Below are 21,129 nucleotides of genomic sequence, written 5' to 3'. Positions count from 1 at the left end.
GCGAGTAAATATTCACAATACTGAAAAAAGCATTACCAACATTCATAACATCCATTAACCCATTCTCTATTGAAAACTCATCTGTACCAACAAAAATGCCTGAATAACAGGTTGCTGTTTGTTTCCACAGGTTCACTTGATTTTCATGCATGATTTCATCTGTGGCTATTAGGCACATTTGAAGTTAGTCCCACATGCCTTTCAGAAGCACACAGGTTTTGCCACATGCTTTCTGGAAGTGACATAGAGTCATTTTTTTTAGATGTGGGTGGTGTCTGAACAATGCCTTAAAGATAGCACTTGGGACATGTTTTCCTGAAATATCCTTTTATTTTTTCAAAGATTTTCCTTTTTTGTTGTTGTTGTTGTTGTTAATCCTCACCCGAGGATATTTGTCCCATTGATTTTAGAGAGAATGGGAAAGAGGGAAGTCAGGTTAGAGAGAGAGACACAGAGAGAGAAACACTGATGTGAGAGAGACACATCGATTGGTTGCCTCCTGCATGTGCCTCAGTCGAGGCTTAGGGTAGAGCCTGCAACAGAGGTACCTGCCTTTGACCAGGAATCAAACCCATGACCCTTCAGTGCACAGGGTCAACGCTCTAACTGCAGGGCCACACCAGTAAGGGTGAAGATTTTCCATTTTTTATATTAAATATGCAAGCCAAGTCTCAATGATGAGAAGTTGTTAGTCTTAGGAAAAAAGCCATCCTGGAAGCGTGCCTGATTTCTGGGAAAAGAGAAATCCATTTCCTAGCAATTTGATTTATTTTGTGATGAAATCTCAAGGCTATGTCATTTTTGTAATCTCATGATCTTAGTATCCCATGTCAGTTTATGGACTTTCATATTCACTTGGGAGAGTTTCAATTCAGAAGGGTGTCCCTTCTTTATTGAAGTACACCATTCACATTTTCCTTTTGTTTAAGCACCTGAATGCTGGGCAGTAAGAATGCCTTACTAGTAAATCCTTCACGGAAGGAAGCAGGGTAGAAACATATAACTAATTCAGAAAGTGATAGTTCAGAAATAATCATAGTATTTGTCAAGTTTTATAAAGTGAATCATCTCTCTTTTTTAAAAATATATTTTTATTGATTTCAGAGAGGAAGGAGAGGGATAGAGAGATAGAAACATCAATGATGAGAGAATCATTGACCGGCTGCCTCCTGCATGCCCCCTACCGGGGATCAAGCCCATAAACCAGGCATGTGAACTTGACCAGAATCGAATCTGGGACACTTCAGTCCTCAGCCTGATACTCTATCCACTGAGCCAAACCAGCCGGGGCCAAAATGAATCATCTTTTATTTGGGTACATTCTCTTTTAGTTGACAGCTTTGCCTATTTCAAAGTAGGTGTTAGTAAGTTGAGAAATCAGCAGTTTAATAAGATTCAAAAAATCAGAATCACTCAAGTGAAAGACCACAACAATTAATATTTAAAAATTGCTTTCACATATGCTGGCCCTTTAGACATTATGCCCCCTCTATCACTGAATTGTTATTCTTCTGAGAGAAAGATATTGTTTGTTTTTCAACAGTGAAAACTGACCAATTACTGACAAGTTATCATCTTGGCATTGTTGCCTCTTGATTTAAACACAGAGAATAAATCTCACAGTATTAATGTGTTAAAAAAATAATAATCCTGAATTCTCAAGAGGAAGTGAGGTCTGACTTAATGAAAAGCCTAAAATGTAGATTTTTCTGAAAAGCTACTGGATCATTCGTATACACACACAGTGAGTACGTGAGGGTATGTGTGTGTTGCACAATTAAGCCAGTGCTTCCAAATATTTGCAAATAAAGGAGATTAGGGTGAGATCATGAAAGTTACTTACAAAAATTATGGTGCTCTGAGGACACTAACAGGGAAAGCTGAAAAAGGCTTCCCAGGGGGAGCATTGCAGAGGTGAGATTTGAAGGAGAAATTATCTACGTAAGCAAAGGGCAGGGTAGTGTGGGAGATGGGTGGGCGAGCTATAGATTTTCATAAGAGAGGACTTATTTGAAGATCCAAAGGCAGGAAGGGACATAGGCAATTCCAGGGAGTGCAGGTCAGGGTGGTTTAGGGTCCAGAGAGCTGGACTGAGCTTGAGAAGGAGGGTGGGCAAGTGTGTACAGAATCCTACATTAAATGGTGGCTATTTTAAACTGCGTGCAATATATTTACTTATATAAATTACAGGTTCCCTTTGTACCTCACCAAATAACTCACTGAGCCCTTCTATCCACAGAGATAAACTTTAACTTAATTCTTTTAGCTGATGTGCAGGATAAACCCAAGGTACCAATTGGAAGAGGTGAACAGAATAAGGATTTATTGCATTTGTGGTGGAAAGGAAATATCTGTTGAATAAATAAAAAGGGATGAAAAATTTTTAAAGGAAATTCTAATCTGAGTTCTTTTACATAGTTGCACACATTTATATAATAGTTTGTACATTAGAGAAAAGTAATTTAATTGCTTCTTTAAGAAAATTTATCTAATCTACCTAGATAATTTAATTTTCTGTTTATGTCAATTATGAGTTAAGATAAAAGCATTCATTTTAGTTATTTCATTTCATTCATAATATTGCTAAAGTTATCTCATCAGTTATACATATTAAAATATTTCACTATTCATTAAAATAATAACATTCTAATACATTACATATACTACTATATATGTAGAATCACTTGTTTTGAATTAATAAAAATTTGCTAGCTATAAACACAAGTCACAAATGTAGAGTTCTAATCAGAACACCTTCAAAAACAACTTGAATGTGGGGAGTGAGAAGGAGGAAATGGGAAGTGACCTCTATGGGTATGAGTTTTGTTTTGGGGGCAATGAAAATGTTAAGGTACGTTAATTACATCACAATAAAGCTGTCAGTAGAATTATTTTTCAATATGTTAAACTATTATTAAATCTTTACAAAGGGAGATATATCCATTTGAATATTTTCTTACATATACTTTTTGGTCCTATGGATGGATACCCAAACCCTTGTATTACCAATTAAGGATACTGACATTAGAGTAAAAGTTGCGCCATTAGTAAAAGTTGGCTCAAGACAACAAAAGGCAAGAAATTCCAAAAGAATGATCTTAAAAGCTGCACTAATCACATTCATGGAATGACATAAAATAAAAATAGAAACCAGAAAATCTTGTTCTCTTACATTCGAAGTCATCGTTTCATTGTTTTTCAAGTTCCAATATTAAATTACATCACCATTTGACTAAGTTCAAAGATGGTTCACACCACTGGACAACTGTCATAGAACTCCAGTCCATTATAGCTTGTCCCGTGGCTTCTCTAGGAAAGCAGGCTTCATTCCTTACTACGGCATTAATCACTAACCCACGCAAGCTGTTCCACTCATCAGAATCTGGGGCTGACAACTGCTCTCATTTACTGATTCCATTTCTGAGCCACGTGGGCACACCAAGCCCCTCAATCACTGTCAGCTACAGAATAGGAGGAAGTAGACAAGTTCCATTTTAAATAATTACTTAATTAAAGGCAGAGTTACTTACACTGGCACAGCAGTTGTAACCATGCAAAATTACTCCTTACATAGTTTCTAACTAACTGACCATGAGACACGTGCACTCTTAGGAAGTGGGAACGCAAATACGAATTCACAGGAAATAAAAAGAATAGATAGAATCGATTTACCGCATTTAAATGTACTTGGAAAAATACCTGTCTGTTAGCTTTAGGGTCTTTATCACTGGAGGCATTTATAATAGCAGTTGTGGAATTTCTTCCAGGAAGGTTTATGCCTTATTTGTGAATGGATCAAGTAGGTAATACATTTCCTTGGTCTGTGAAGTCCTATCTGAAGGTAGTGGTTGGACATTACTCTCAGCCCTAAGATTTTAATATTATATGAAAAGTCAAACTCAAGTAACAGCTGTATGTGGATTGTTTTATCATCTCACCTGCTTCATATATTTGGTTCCAATAAGCAGACTAGAGATTCTCGGAGACTAGCCTTCATAAAGTAGAGTAAGCCATAGAGAATATGAGTCATTCCTCTTATAAAAGCCATCCTGTATTAAACCAAAGCGGGGCCTTTGGTTCTTTACTCAGGTCTCTAGTTGACCTCCTCCTAGGCCTTTATTTTGTCATTATCCTTTGTAATACATACTCATGGCTCTTTTATAACACTCTTATTTCCTCAGACTTTCTACTATCTGGGCTTTCTCTCCAGTGCAACCAGAGACAGGTATGGCTGCCACTGTAACACCTTAAAGCTGTGCTTCTAGGCTGAATTGTTGGTGTATTACCAAATAACTAGTTTAGAGCAACAAGATCTTATCTGCCCTTATAACTCTCCTGTAATGAGCTTTGCCTACAGTTCCATCACAGATGTGTTTTTCTTGATGTTTTACTTCTTTACGCCTCTCCCATTCCCCAGCTGTTCCTTGAAAACTATGTAAAAAAGCTCTTTTATTCTAGGTGCTTTACTTATGTGTTTACTCATTGAAAATTGCTGTTATCTTTTTAGCACATTTACATCTAACAGATTGTTCCATATTGTACTGAGGTATCATTGACAGCACTGAAATTTGTTTTCTTAATTCTTAATAAGCCCAAGCCATAATTCAGATGCTATAAAAAGCAACAGATCCATACTCCCCAGATTTATGAAAATCATATCTGCTTTTGCAATTTATTTTTAATACAGTTTTACTCTAAGTGATTGCCATGTCTTTTGATTGGTGTCCTATTGCTATATACTAACCAGTTCCAGCTCATATATATAAAGGTTGGATGTTGGTCTCTGTTCAGCTCTAAATTTCATCAGCTCTCTCTTTCAGAGACTCGTGGAGCTGAGTTGAAAGTTCACTGCAGTGTACATTAACTATATCAGCCCCATGAGAGTATGCTGACACGTGAGGGTAGTTCAACATCATTATATCAGCCAAAAAGAGAGTTTTTAAAGGTTCTTACCTATAGAACAAAGAGGTTAAGTATTTGGCACAATACAATCCTCTGATTTGCTCAAGCCAAGAATGAATGGTCCACGTTGGATATGGAGAAAACATTTAATAATTAAATTGAGAGTTTCTCTGAATTATCCATGATGAAAATTATAGGCATGCAAAGTTCAGAGAGAAGACTAGTCCAGGACTCTCTCCTTTGGTGTGCCATACTATTTTTTTTTTAAGTATGTTTTTATTGATTTCAGAGAGGAAGGGACAGAGAGAGTGAGATAGAAACATCAATGATGAGAGAGAATCATTGATCGGCTGCCTACTAAAGGTCCAGTCTGAAACCCAGGCATGTGCCCTGACCAGAATCAAACTATGACCTCCTAGTTCAGTGATGGCGAACCTATGACACGCGTGTCAGAGGTGACACACAAACTCATTTTTTTTTTGGTTGATTTTTCTTTGTTAAATGGCATTTAAATATATAAAATAAATATAAAAAATATAAATCTTTGCAAATATCAAAAAATTTCTATATATGACACGGCACCAGAGTTAAGTTAGGGTTTTCAAAATGCTGACATGCCGAGCTCAAAAGGTTCGCCATCACTGTCCTAGTTCATGGGTTGATGATCAATCACTGAACCATGCCAGCTTGGCTGCCATACTAGTTCTTTAACAGAATAGGCTGCCTCAAGCTCAGCCCACATGATCCTACTTCCATTCTTCTCAATCCACTTCAGTGAAGAACTTTAGCTCTCATGTTTAATCTATACATATAAAAGCCTACGTGACAGGTTGACAGGCCGACAGGTTGACTGGTAGCTATGATGCACACTGACCACCAGGGGGCAGACACTCAGTGCAGGAGCTGCCTCCTGGTGGTCACTGTGTTCCAACAGCAGGAGTGCCGTTCAGCTGACCAAAGGACACCAGGCTCATGGCTCCTGGTCCCAGCATCTGGACTGACTGGGCGGCTGTATGGTCATGGGCATGCCAGTATCGCCCTAGAACTGGTGTGCAGAGACCACAGCGGAGTGGCAGCGACAGGCACAGGGGGGCCAGGATGAGCGGGAATGGTGCCCGGCCCAGGCTTGGGTTCCTCCCCAGCCACCTGCCGCTTCGTGCACTACTTCATGTTGTGCAGGATCTATGCGCACAGCGGGCTGGAGCCCAGCTAGCTGGCGGGTAAGGCCAGGCTGTGGTAGCGCAGAGGTCCACTGATTCCTGGCACGCCAGGCCACGGGACCCCACCAGTCCTCTAGTGTAACAATAAAGTGGGTTCCACAGACGGAATTGCAGGCAACATTCATCCAATCCTACAGTTCACAGAACTTTGACTCCATTTACCTATATCAAGTAGACAAATCAAACATGCAACAACCTTTAACGATCATTACCTTGTACTTAAAGGTCCTTGGAAAAGAATACTGAGCTTTACTACCTCCCATCTCCAATAAACTTATGAAAAGAGAATTTAAAGACAGCTATGGGTAAAAGCAAGAACATTTTTGAGGCTGCTTAATGTCCTATATAATAAAGAGCTAATATGCTAATTAGACCGAACAGCCGAACGACCTTCTGGATGTCCTTCCAGACGGAGCTGGGGCTGTGAGGGCTGGCCGAGGCTGTGAGGAGCTGCGTGGCCCAGCCAAGGCTCTGAGGGGCTGCAAGGGCTAAGTCCCTTGCACAAATTTCGTGCATCAGGCCTCTAGTAATCAATATTTCTGAAACATGGTAATTGTCAAGGCTCTTGTGTTCTTCAAAATGTGGAACAGCCTAGCGGTTTCTGTTGACAGAGGAGTTAAATGTCAAGGAAACGCAGCTTGAGAAATTCAGAAGGGCTTTCCATTGAAGAGTGCTATGCTCTTTTTTTCACTAAGAAAAACAAAAGTAGATTTCCACCACTTGTATTTCCCCACCCCATACCCCCCAAGGTAATTAAGAGACTTTGAAAGTGAAGAGGATCTTGACATTATCCAACATGATCCAACTCTTGGGAAAGCTTTTCTAAGACATGAGTAGTTTTGCATTTTCCCTGTCTCCCTGAGACTGTCGGTTTTGATGGGAACAGTTCTCTTCACATTATAGTTTGGTGACATAAAGTTCTCTCTTCAAAACAAAACAAGTGGAAAACCATCTTAATTTCCACTTGGGGCTGGGGGTGAAGAGGGGAAACACAGAAATGGAAAACTGGCAAACACTGTTGGAAAGGAGGCTAATGCATTCTTTTGGGTCAAAATCATCTAATTTTGTGGTCACTTTCATTGACTAGTCAGTCTGATATTTAGTGTCCAGACACTGGCTTAAAATACTATGGACATTCCTTTGCTTCTCTTGGACTGTTCGCATTGTTTGATCATATTCTCATTTGGACATTCTACTTTAATAAATAATGGGACCCCCAATCTCTTGTTTGCTCCAATATTTAAATACTCTCATTTGTAAATATCTGATTTTTTAGTAGATGGAAATAATATTAGCAAAAGGAGTGGAACTTCTGATCATGTGGCATTTTTTGAATCTGGGGAGCCACATATGCCCTGCAGGGTGCCACCACCCAACATCACAGCGAATGTCTGTCTAGTCACCCAACTTTAAACTGGGCCTTAAACCAGCTGTCATTTTCACAATTCTGTGTTTTAATCCCACAGGGAACATTTTGCCTGTAGCTAATTCTTCCCCAACTTCTCTGCAACATCTCCATTTACCAGGTACAGTAAGTTCCACCGTTTTACTTTGTATTCATTTCTGCACTTCCCCATAAAACTGTGATAAAGATACAAAGACATTCTTCAGTTTTGCTTAACAATTCTTGAATTCATAACCTTGCCGGCCAATTTTAGAATCTCAAGATTGACTGGTAGACTCTCTCTCCTTTTGTTTCATCAGCAGTTGATTGCCAGGCAGAGTTTCAGGTCCTGTTCAGAGCTCGCTGAAAGTGAAGAGGGCTGGACTCGGAGCACAGTGGGAGCCTGGGTCCTAGTCCAGTTCACCTGTATTTTCTTGGGCTGTAGGGTCCTAATCTGTACATGAGTGCTAGACACACTCCAAAGCTCCTCTCATTTCACTACAAGGACACCGTGTAGGAGTTGTCAGGGAAAATATTATCAGTGCTGCACATGTGCACACCCACACATTTTGCTTGAATCACAGATGATTTCTTTGAGACATGACCTAATTTCATTTAGGCTCAGAATCTTGTCAGTGTGGGTCTTCATAGCTGCTTTATACAATTAAAACATGGAATATGAGAACGGAGCTCAGACTTTATTGTTATTAGTCATGCACAAAAGAAAAAAAAAAACTGACCTAGTGGAATGATGGGTCAGCAAGGGAAAAAAAAACAATGAAAAAAGTACTTTAAAAATGAAGCACCTCATGAGACTAAATATTAGGACTACTACAATCTCTGAAATGTCAAACTCTTGAAAAGGAAACACTTGAATTGGAACACTCATCTATGGGAAAAAAGACACGAGGATATTGGCAAAATCTAAGGATGAACATCTGCAATCTGGGATTTACATTTATGATAATAATGGTACTAACAAGTGTTGAATATAACTTAGGACGTCTATTTTTAAAATGTGAATTTTAAGCTGATAGATTCTAGGGGTCAAAGGCAGAATAGAGGATTAAATTATGACACTTTCACCTCAGTGAAAAGAATACACTAGCCTCTACCTGGTGGAAAGTGCTTGACGTCTAGCAGTTAAGAAAGCACAGCTGAAACTTTGCCAAAACCCTGCTCCCCAGGCTAGACAGGAAGAAACAAAAGGCGAGGGGAAAAGCGACAGGCGTGAGGTATGCGTCATGATGTACAATCTTTCAAAAATGAATCCAAGAGGAAATCAGAGAGTCTATGCAGCTAAGGTGTCTTTCACATACTGTGCTTTTAACAAATATCATGTATGAATAATGAAACACTTTTCTTATCCACGGGAGCATCTCTGCCTAGCCCACATGGTTCACAATATTTTGATCTTATTGTATCAAATAGAAGAAAATGAACAGAAGTGAGAAACCACAGTTTCTCCAAGGGGAATCAAAATTTTACAGTTTTTTTAGACCTGACACCTTCCATCTAATGATTTCTAAAATAGAGGCTCCTGGCTAAGAAGAAAGCATGCTGCCTATGTCTTCTACTACCAACACAGGGCCTTCAAGAATGTGAATTCTTTGCCAGGCTGGTGAGGCACAGTGGTTGAGCGTCAACCCATGAACCAGGAGGTCAAGGATTGATTGCTAGTCAGGGCACATGGCCAGGGTTTGTGGGCTTGTAGGGGGCATACAGGAGGCAGCCAGTCAGTGATTCTCTCTCATCGTTGATGTTTCTATCTCTCCCTCTCCCTTCCTCTCTCTGAAATCAATAAAACATATATTTTAAAAAAATAAATAAAGGACGTGAATTCTTTGAAAACTAAAAGTATTTCCTTAAAAATGAGGGACCTATAGAGAAGACAAATTAGGCTGCCCTGGAGCCATTAGCTAAAACAATAATCTTTTTGCATAATGTGTCTGATTTTGCATAATGTAATCTCTTCTAAGATTATGTATATGTGCAAACAGCAGCCCTTATCCCAATATCTTCCTTCAGAAAAAATGACTTCTTGGTTGTTCACAACCAATCAAATCAGACAGGGCTCTCCTCCACAAGGTCGTGAAAATTTGCTTGTATTTTGTAAACTCTGACATGTGTGGTGATGCCTCACTTCCCAAGTGCCTACCTGGACTTGGGCACGCCAGTGCCATGACCCCTGAGAGAGAAAGTCCATGCGTGGCAATCTTGGGGGGAGTGGCCTGTACAGTAGGGCTTATCTCCTTCCTGCCCACATTTGGTCCCTCGTCCCATACACTGGGCAGATTTCCTTAGAACAGTAGTTCTCAACCTTCTGGCCCTTTAAATACAGTTCTTCATGTTGTGACCCAACCATAAAATTATTTTCATTGCTACTTCATAACTGTAACGTTGCTACTGTTATGAATCGTAATGTAAATATCTGATATGCAGGATGGTCTTAGGCGAGCCCTGTGAAAGGGTCGTTCGGCTGCCAAAGGGGTCGCGACCCACAGGTTGAGAACCGCTGCCTTGGAAGAAGCCACACTGATTCTTCAACACTGGGGTGTGACTCAGGTTTCTTAGCAAGTGCTATTTAGTCCCTTCCAGATGTACCCTGTTTTCACTATTTTTCTACAACTTAAAACAGAAAGGGCGATTGAACCTGAAGTAATCCAAAGACAAGTGCTGTTGTTCATTGCACACAACAACATTAAGCCAACTTGATACATGGATGTTTTTCTGACCCACTTTTTAATAGAGGGGACTTGTAGTCTGACTGGTTTTTCCTGGAAGTTTTCATCATTTTTTCCTCTTTGGAGGGGACTTTGATTCCCTAGGGACCAGCCTTGTGGGGCCACAGCCCAGCTGGAATCTAGAGATGCAGAAACAGCAAGACTGTGCCCGTCACAGCAGTGCCAGGCAAAGAGGCTGCACGACAGAAAATCGTGTGCTGCTGGACAAATTGACTTTGCTAAGAGCCTGAATGAAACTGACTCACTCATGATCCATTAGGCAGCTGGCTGGCATCCAACAGGCTAGAAAATAGCTCCACAGAATAAATCTTTGCGTCTGTTGCCAGCAGCCAACTGTGCTAAATTCTCATAGTGTATGTATGTAATAGGTAGTGTTACCCTGTCCTGAGAATACGTAAAAGAAAAAAAAATAAAACCTACCCCACTGAGTTTGGAATATACTTAAAGGCATTATGCATATTAGAATTGGGTTCGGGAGCTAATTAAGTTATGGAAATAGAATAGGAAGAATAGGAAATAGACCTCAAAAATGTATTCATCTGCTTATCTCATATTAGCACAATGCTATGCATACAGTGATGCTCAATAAAGGTATTTTGCTGCTACCTATGAGGATGATGTGATACAATCAATACAATTTTTTCCTTCATGGAAAATAAGATACATATAAACTGCTTTTAATTATCAGGATATAAAGCAGCCCAACCACTTACATGGAAAGCTAAAAGAAGGATGCCACTAATGTATCTCCTTAACTGGAAAGCAACTAACTCCCCAATTAGTGGAATTATGGGCTCCTGGGTCCCATAATTATTGCAAGAAGAGGAAATCTGATTTCATTGTTTTAAAACAAAATAATAGATTTAATTTGAGAAAACAAAGATTCTGATGCCTTTAAAAACGTGAAAAGTACTGGGATCTCAACGGTCATTGGAGCCTGCAGCCAACTGTGATAAATTCTCATAGTGTATGAATGAGTCTGACTCATTCAATGTAATGCTATGTCCAGGATCTAGAAGTTGAGGGTGTTATCGGAGTTTGGCTCAGGAAGGTGTGGCCCTCTCAGACCACATTTCCTAAGACAGACCTACAGTCTCAGCTAGACCCCAGGACAAAATCAGCTCCCTATTGGTTCCCCTATTCTAGACTAGGCCAGACAATGTCCTAATCCAAGCTATTAAGATTAGAACAAAAACCACAAGATTTTCAGAGGCAAGAGGTAGGAAAAATTTGGCTAGGGCATTATCATGACGTACACATGAATTTCTACAGTCCTTGAGGGCTTGATGCTTATGACTAAGAGCTATATTCATAGTTATAAAAAAGATGTGAAGCAGTTAATAAGATAATGAAATAAAAAGATAAATGTAATGTTACCACAGTGTTTCTTTGTTAATTGGTATGTCGGCAAAAATAAGCCCTCGCCACAAAAAATACTAATACTTTCACAATTTTTGAAAAATACAAAACAACTTCAGGTACCCCTGCTCACTGCAAAAATACAATATATTTTCCCCTTGTCGGGGGAAAATATAGAGACCACAAAGAGCAATTTATTCATAGTCACTACAGTAGAAGTATCGTTCTAGAAGCAGTTTTTGTTTATTCTTGTGTTACTTGCAAATATTGGGAAAGAAAGGTAATTTTTTATTGTGTTACATTTATGGAGCAACAATACACAGTCTGTGAACGCTTCCTTTTTTTCCCCTTGCTGTTGCTATAATCCTAGCTTATCTACAAACTGCCAAACGCCCAAGTCCGCACTAGAAAAGCAGATATTATGAGAATCTGTAAAGCTAAAGGTCTTATCATAAAAATTTTTTGAATTTCTACTATTTGATCACCAAAACTCCAACTATACAAATAAGAGGCTCGCTTTTTCTTGGACAGCTATCTAGTTGGCTCTACGGTTGCTTTTTCAGTCATATCAATCCCTGCGGGTATTCAAGATACTATCTTGCTTTTCTTGGCTGCAGCACTCCCTCTTGGAAAACATCTGGGCCACAAGGCACATGTTGTGTGTAAGATTATGGTGTGACGACCCTAGGAGGCTGACTCGAGCCTAGACAATACAAGAACAAATTCAATGCAGAGTAATTCAGCATTTCAAATGCCTCATAGATGAACCAACAGCAAGCAGCAGTGTCAGGGGTACAATAAAAACAGGAACAGAATTCACCAAGAACCAAACTGAGCTAACAGAGACCATTTACGTATTTTTATTAAGAACCTGAAGCAGGGATTATTTTAATAACTTAATACAGTGTTTAAGTAATTGCTGAAAAGCTATCATTATCATTACGCTGGGTCTACTGGGACTTGGAAAAGGATTTTCTAAGAGTTTTCCCAGAGAGTGAACGAAACTCCTTGCTTTTATGGATTTGGGATTCAATCATAACTCAACAAATATGTTTTGTGCACATGCTACAACAGGGGGTCAGAATTGGGCACAGGGGAGGCAGACAGATGAAGATTAAAAATCATAAATAGGAAGGAAAACAGGATTTTTGTCTTAAAGGAATTTATATATAATAAAAAGAAAAGTAAGGCAAATTCAAAAGGGACCTTTATGAAAAGTAGCTTTTGGCAAATCCTTGTAACTGGGAATAAAGACAGGTTTTTTTGTTTTGTGCTCTGGAAAATGGGAATAATGTTAATGAATGGAAATTGCTTATGGGGCAAAAAGCATTCCCAGTAGGGTGAGCGGCACAGGTGGAAAAAGCCACAAGATATTTGAAAAGGACAATGAGCACTGAAGGACCAGGTATCTTAGCTCTTATCAGCTGTACATTTTCTAAACATTATAGTCACAATTCTTTCTTTTTTTTTTCATTAAAAGTATCAGTAGCCTTATGCCTTGTTCTGCCTTCTCATGGCTTCCCTTCCTACATACTATCAAAGCTAATTCTCACCCCACCCCCCCTTTTTTTTAAAGAACTAGTCAGGATGTTAGGGAAGCCCATTTTTCCTCTTCTGCCATGTGATCCCTCAATATCACTCTCTGCCCACAAGCCTGTGGCTACGCTCCCGCACACGCATACCACACGCAGAATGGGAATAATAGAAGGAAGTGATGGAGATAGGGAAATATGTTTTGTCATGTGCCAGACACTGTTCAAGTGCTTTACATATAGTAACACATCTCAACTTCTCAATTCTAGGATCTAAGTGCTGTTTTTAATCCTTATTTTATGGATGAGGAAACTGAGGCCCCAACATGTTAATTAAATTGTCTAGGGCTGCATAGCTAATAAGGAAGTAGAGGCAAGCATCAAACCTAGACTGTCTGTGTACAGTCCATGCTCTTTAACACTTCATGACACTGTCTCTGATAGATGAACAGTAAGGGACAGTGATGATACCAAACACGTAAAAATAGCATTTTAAAATCATTGATTACCAGCTCTCTGCCTCCCCCAAACACTTAGACTGCATCCTTTGAAAAATAAAATCTCTCCCTGATATTCTGAAAATGAAAGTCCAGCACAATTAGCATTGCGGCAAAAAAAAAAAAAAGAAAAGAAAAAGAAAAAAAGAAAGAAAGAAAGAAAGAAAAGAAAAGAAAAGAAAAGAAAAGAAAAGAAAAGAAAAGAAAAAAGAAAAGGCTTATTTGTCCTCCTAAGTACCCCTGAGCTGCAGGAGTAGCTGATATTAAACAAGTTGCTCCATCTTTCACACACAAAAACTTTTGGACCTAGTGATGCTCTTGTGATGGCCATGTAAGCAGCGATGCCGCTCCTAGATGGATTCTGCTCATGTCTCCAGGCACTCAGCCGGGTCCCTGCCTGAGAGGATTGCAGTCTTGGCTAATGGTTCGGAGCTTCTTGGTTTCCACTGGTAATGGATCATCTGTCTAGTCTGACAGCCTCCTTAATAGTGCTTCCTCCTCGCAATGTGCTCCGGCTCATGCTCAGTTTTGCTAATCCCATATGTGGTTTCCTTTGTTCGGTTTGTCCTTTGTTCTTTTCCCATTTAGAACAAAATTCAAGTGACTTTAGATGCTAGTGCTCTGTTCCATCTTTCAATGCACATATCCACTTTAGCCTCCATCCATCTATCCACGCATCCATCCATCCATCACCTATCTGCCTGCTTTGCTTCCGAGACAGCTTGTCTGAAATTCTCACAGATGATACCAGAGCAATCTTGTTTCACCCTTTACCGGAAGGTCGGTAATGGTCATATATTTTACCAACTCCTTGTAGCTTCTCTGGTCTTCTCTGCTAATCATTCATATTATCTTTTATATTTTATTAACAGAGAGTGGTATGCTGAAGATGGTTGGATTGGTTGCTGTATCTTTATAGAAATAAGGATTTTTTTTTCTTCAAGAAATTTCAACAATCCCAGAGATTCCTGAATCTGGAACTCATTCAGAATTGAGATTATAAAGAATTTAGCAGCTGACATCACAGAGGCCCTTGCATTCAGACTCATACACTGGGTTAATACAAATCCTTTTTACTTCAGTGGTAACTGGCTATACTTCCTGTCCTCTGTGGTATCACTATATCAATAATATCAAGTTATTTGTCTTTTGTGCCACTCTGAACCTGCCCATAAATTGAGCCCATTTTCTTCCACCTCCTGTGAGTCATTACTGGATGCTCTCAAGCCCAGAGCTGGTCTGCCTCCATAGTCTCTGGGGCTCTCTCACTCAGACCTCACTCAGCGCATTACTGCAGAGCTGGCAATTCATCTTCTAGGACAGCTGTGTCACTTGCCGGATAGAATCAGAGGGTCTTACTTGAATGCAGGTATCCAGGTTTCCATCGCCTTCTCTTTCGCTCTGGGTACCTCTTACATTGCAACCAAGTGTGCAAACACTCCTGCATCCGAGGAAGGGATTTGGATACCTTCGGAGTTATTTTAAACCTGGAGGTTGACACGCGGACCAATACTTCCCTCTCCTCATCTCTCTGTGCGCCTGCTCTCTGAGTACACTCATTCCAGTGTGGGTCCAAAAATCTCATTAGGCTGTCACTTTGGAGAATATATTATTGTTTCTGGCTTTCCTCGATTTTTCTTTCATGTATCATCCCTAATGGGATATAGAAAAAACTTTATTTCCTTTTCTTTTCCTTGCCTCTTTCTTTGGTTTTCAGTTCAGACTCATTTCTTGCTTCTCAACATTCCAACATGAATTGGACATGTAGTCTGAAGTCCTCCCCCCTCCCCATATATTTGGCTCCTTAAGGAAAGGAATAGAAAGGAGTATTATTGGTAAGTTGAATCTGCCACAGTCAAGGAGATAGCACTAACCAGAAGTATAAAGCTAATGAGGTTTAACAACCTAGACTGGGCCCTGGAAAGAAATATTTAAGACCGCAATTATAATGATAAAAACACACCGTGTCTTTCTTTTCTATGAAAACATTTTATAATAAATCTGCTTTGGAGATAGGACATCAAAGTTATGGAGAAAGCAGCCTATTTCTAAAATTAAAAACAAACTATAAATTAGACATCGGACAGGGTCACATTCCGATGCTGAGTGACCCGTTTTCTTCGGTCCTCAACCTAGGGGATTCGATTCCTGCAGATCATTCCCTTGTGAGAACTGCACGTCCTCAGGCCCCTTTCTCCAGGACCCCTCCTGGAGAAGACCTTCCTCAGACACCACCCTGGACTTGGCCCACAGAGTGAACACATTCTCCTCCACCCCGATGCTCTGAAGCAGGAAGATTTTCAATGTTCTTCAGATATTTTTCTTATTATCTTAAAATTGAGGCTGAAACCGGTTTGGCTCAGTGGATAGAGCATCGGCCTGCGGACTGAAAGGTCCCAGGTTCGATTCCGGTCAAGGGCATGTACCTGGGTTGCGGGCATATCCCCCGTAGGAGATGTGCAGGAGGCAGCTGATCGATGTTTCTTTCTCATCAATGTTTCTAACTCTCTATCTCTCTCCCTTCCTCTCTGTAAAAAATCAATAAAATATATTTTAAAAAAAATTGAGAAGCAGCTTAGAGATGCTTGAGACTACTTTGTTGGTAAACTGTATAGCTACAGCCCACCAGTAACACAGTTAGTTGTTCTCATAAGCAATTCTCAATGGCGGATGAAGGAGTTGAGATCCTAGAAGTCTAGGGGCAAAACTCAGAATCTGCATGTGGCAGAGGTGGGAGCGGAGGTGGAGGGAAAGGTATTTGGCTGCGTCTGAAAAACCCCTAAGGCCCAAGATTCACACAAGTCTTCATAAGGAAAGGAGACATCCCTCACTTTCCTCCTACTTGAGGATCACTGATTTAGACCAACTCCCAATGAAATAATTAAGGCACAATGAGGCCGTGATTCCCAAAATGTGATTAAATCAGTTATAGTGCCAGAGCTGAGAACTGAATTCCAGCTCATTGACCCCCTAGTCGTTTTTCCTATAAACCCTGTTGTTAGTCTGGGCACATGTAAGGATATTTGGTACTAAAAAATTTAGAGGTGGGAAATTCCTCAAAACATATTTAATTGCTCACTTTTATAGCCACATTCCTGTGATGATGGAAATCTTCTGCATGGGATCTCTCTGTGTTAATTCTTACAACTGTAGGTGGATCTACAAGTATCTCAAATTCAAAAATTAACTTTAGCAAAAATGTATTTAATTGTTACCTGGTTTCAGTTTGAATTAGGATATGTATCTATATATTTTTTTCTGATTGGTTAGTAGTGTCAAAACTGTCAAAAATTTATACCATTCACCTCATTACCTCTCTGCTCTCACAACTAATTTATTATATTTCTCACAATATAGTACCCAAATTGATGAGTGCTGTCAAAATAAAAAAATAATAATAATAAGCATTGACTGGAGTTGTTCAAATCTGATAATTAGGGAGGAAGGTTCTCCCCAGGCATACCTGAATAAATGTTTATTATAAAAAAATGGTGTTTTAGAATTATTTTCTGAAAAAATATCTCTTTTTTTTTTTTTATAACAGAAACATGTATAGAGAAAGCATAAAAATATGCACAGAAGATAAGGACAGCTCAGTTCCATGCAAATGTAAGTCACTTATCCATATATGTAACTTATCAGTACAAATGAAAAGTAAACCTCTGTTAAAATCACTTTCTTTCCTACCTCTCTATTTAAAGTGAAATACCTCTTGAGACAGAAAAATAAATCATCCTCCTTTGATGAGATGGATTTAAAGCAAAAATTGCAGCAATCCAATATTCTTTTAAGTAAAATAATTCTTTAAATGTGAGTGATATTTAAGAATATAGGCATGCCAAAAAAATTTTTTTATTGTTCTGTGCTTCCTCTTGTCCCTCTGACCTAGGGATTCTAGTGTGCATTTTTATTCATGAAGCAAATTAGAAGAGCCCCAGGTTTTGTGAGAGAAATTTAGACCAGGTTCCTGGCAATGAGTCATCAGGAGACACAATATCCAAACATAAATATAAAACTATAACAGCATCCCATCAGCATAAAGGTACAAAGGTAACAGAAGAGACTGGCTTCTGAGTATGTCTTTCCTTCTAATCCTACAAAGTGGGGAGGGCTGGAAGACTTCCCTGTATAGGAAGGAGGGGAAACATCAAGATAAATCAGAATGAGGCAACCCTTCTCCTGGGAGCATTGCAGGCTCCACTAAACCACGGGCATAGCAGAATGTCGAGTCTGAGTATCTATTGTGAATGAACAAATGGGATCCTATTTTTGTCTTCATGGAAGCAGCTATGCCTAAAAGTGCATTCAGCTTGTTCCGTGGTGCCTCACTTTCCATCTCTTTTGTTCAAGGACTGTGAAGCTGTGGCCAATTTGCATTTACAGTCAATTTCCAAAGACTGACAAGCAACTTTTCTGCAAACCCTTTTCTTACAATTGTGCTGTTCTATAGTGCTGAGCCTCCCTGATGGGTCTATTGCCTGTGTTTCCTCGCTTTATGGCAATTTACATCAACAGGAGCCTCGAATACTGTCAACTGACACAACACACTAAATCAGAGTAAGTAAACAGGGAATAGACTCTGTCGGCTTAGGGTCATAATTGCAGAAATGATAAGGTTCTCTCTCAACTGTGTCTGCATGTAACAAAAATAAATTTCTTTATGGAGTTGATCCAAAAAATGTAAAGCTAATTTAAAAGACTCGGAATTCTTGATATATAAACACTAGCTAAAACCTTTCACCAAACGATGTAAATTAAAGTTGCCTGCTCAAACTAGCTGTGATATTTATTATTATAAAGATAAAGGGTTAAGTATGAATTATACTAAAAGTATAGTTGACATTGCTATTAAGCTTTTTTTCTGTTCCAAAGTTTATGGAGTCCCTTAAATATTGTCAAAATATGTGCTCTATAAGTCGGTTTAGATAAGGTACATATTTTTATTCTAAACTAAGTTATGACAAAGAAGAGTTGCTTAAAAGAGAGCAAGAAGTTTTTCTACATAAATTTTATATAAATTTCAGATTTATAGCAGTTTTCACTTCCATAAGTCTTACCATAACTATTTTTTTTGTTTTCTTTTATTTATGACTATTTATTATTCTAATATTTTGTAGATGGGGAAAAAACAGAATACACTAGGGAAGTAGCACCTGCTGCCTTCCCCATGGTTAGAAATATTCCAAGAGGCAAAAAACCTTCCCTATCTCTCTGTAGAACATGAGATCTGACTTCTAGAAAGGAACCAATCTATTCTGAAAAGTAAAAGGACACATCAGATGCAAGAATCATACAACTAATGGTATGTTACAAGATTATTGGCACAGATGGCTGAGTTTTGATAAACTTACTACATCTTTTACACATCATAAAATCTCTTGTTTAGTCATGTCATATTGAAAAAATTTCACAAAACTATATATTAAAAAACAAAATTTTAAGATAATGACCACAACTTTTACTCTGCCCAAACTTAAGGGAGGGAAAACAACAAAACCTTATTCTGAAGGAAAATAATTATCCAATTACTGTTATTTTTAACACAATCAAGGAATCAGATATTACTGCTGCCATTATTATATCATCAGAAATATGAAAGCAAAAAAAAAAAAGCTTACAATACTTTTTAGGATTCTCCTGTTGGTTTATTCATTAGTGTTCAGTCTAATATTTCAATAAGAACCCCATCTTGAAAGTAAGTATTCAAAGGAAAACACACACACACACACACACACACACACACACACACCATGGGCAAACCTTCTGAGAAACACTGGATTTAAAAAGCAAGTAGATTATTTTAATTCAGGACTTCTCACTCTGACATATGCTAAAGTGTTTTGTAACTCTCCAGGAATGAAAAATAATTATCAAACTTTGCCCATGAAACAATCCCCTCTTTCTTAATTTTTTTCTGTAGCATTCCTATTAACATGTGGTCCACTGAATTAATTTTGTTGAAATCCCTAGATCACAAAATTGCTACCTAACTAATGAGAATATTCTACATTTGGTTGTAATTTTTAATTCGATTCCTCAAGTTAGTGTCCTGCATTAAATATTTACTACCTAGGACTCAAGATCTGCTAGAGAACATGAGAACTGAAATGAAAACAACATTGAACTTGGGAGACAGAACCGTTGAGTCTGATGTCAGCTCTGCCACTAACAAGCTTGATGACTTGGAGGAGGTCTTTTAAGTCCTCCAGACAGCAGTTTTCTCATCTAATATAAGAAGGCTTGGATAAAAAACTCTGTGGCTCTTCCCATGTGCCTCTAGCAAGAGCAAAAAGTCTATAGATGTTCCTAAAGAGGTGTTTGTTTATCCACCCTAAATGCCTGGCAGCTAATTAATCAGTGGGTATAGACTGATCACATTTCCATAGTATATGAAGTTGAAGTTACATTTCTTTGTCAGTAATAAAATGCCACAAATAAGATGTTAATAAGCAATATATGATAATTCATTTCCAGAATAAATAATTTCTACAGGTTATTTTTTTTTTATAACAAACCAATTCTTGACTAGTGCTTGGTGTAAAACTTACATTTCTTATCTATTCTCAGACCAAGATTATTTTATCAATATAATCCTAAATAATATCGATTATAGTATTTTTCTAAAATGAATAATGCTCAATAGACTCACACAACTGTTATGAAAGAAAGTGGTATCTTTTAACATGATAAATTAATTGTTTTCTCAAGTACATCCAGTGTATTACCTTGGATTGAAAATACAATCATATATAAGGAAGAACAATCACTCAGAGTGTGGTACTGCTAGTTATAGAGTAGAGAATAACCAGCTGAAAAGTACAGAAAAGATTTTTTTAAAAAAGAAAAGTCAATTAATTGTTATAAATGTGCCAGCCTCTCATTCATTTGATTTATGGGGGTCAGGATACCTGTGTATGATTCTAGATATAAATGAGACAAGCAAAAGCTATAATGAACTCTAAGGATTCAATGTTCAACAAATGAATGCATATGGTCGGTTAAAATGTGTTGAAAATCAACGAAAAAACAAAAAAAGGTTACGTTTAGAAAGACTTTTTAAAAAGTGGAGACAAGTAAAACGATGGTCCTGATACTAATGAGAAACTCATCTGCCATGTGAGTGGGCTTAAATGAGGCCTTGCTGCCATTACTGAAAATAATAGCAGTGTATCTGCCTCTGACTTGGTAGCAAGGGCATGACCTGTCCAAGCATGGAAGCAACACAGCTTTTTGTTATGTTGGCATGATAGGTTTGTATGATGTTCCCTGTTTTGAGAAATACATTTGTGAATTGGTAAAAAACAACAGGACACTCATGAACATGAGCATCTGCCCACAGCTGACTGTTTCAGGAGAGCCATCTGGCCATACATCTCCTGACCCTGAACTTCTCTCTACCATGTCAAAATTTCAGGGCAAACAGCAGTAAATGGAGGAGAGAAGAACTCAAGCTAATTTGGGTACATTACCGACTGCTTCCAGTCACTGGCT

At 38.7% G+C, this 21,129-nt stretch overlaps 1 protein-coding gene across 9 annotated transcripts in view; it reads right to left on the bottom strand.

Moving 5' to 3' along the window:
* Positions 1 to 21,129, bottom strand: part of NRG1 (neuregulin 1) — a 998,992-nt gene that overhangs the window by 66,666 nt on the left and 911,197 nt on the right. The window lies entirely within an intron of this gene.

This window comes from Myotis myotis, unplaced genomic scaffold (assembly GCF_014108235.1).
Source record: "Myotis myotis isolate mMyoMyo1 unplaced genomic scaffold, mMyoMyo1.p scaffold_m19_p_3, whole genome shotgun sequence".
NCBI lineage: Eukaryota > Metazoa > Chordata > Mammalia > Chiroptera > Vespertilionidae > Myotis > Myotis myotis.
The sequence above is the reverse complement of the archived record's forward strand: the minus strand, read 5'-3'. Positions and strand labels throughout refer to the sequence as shown.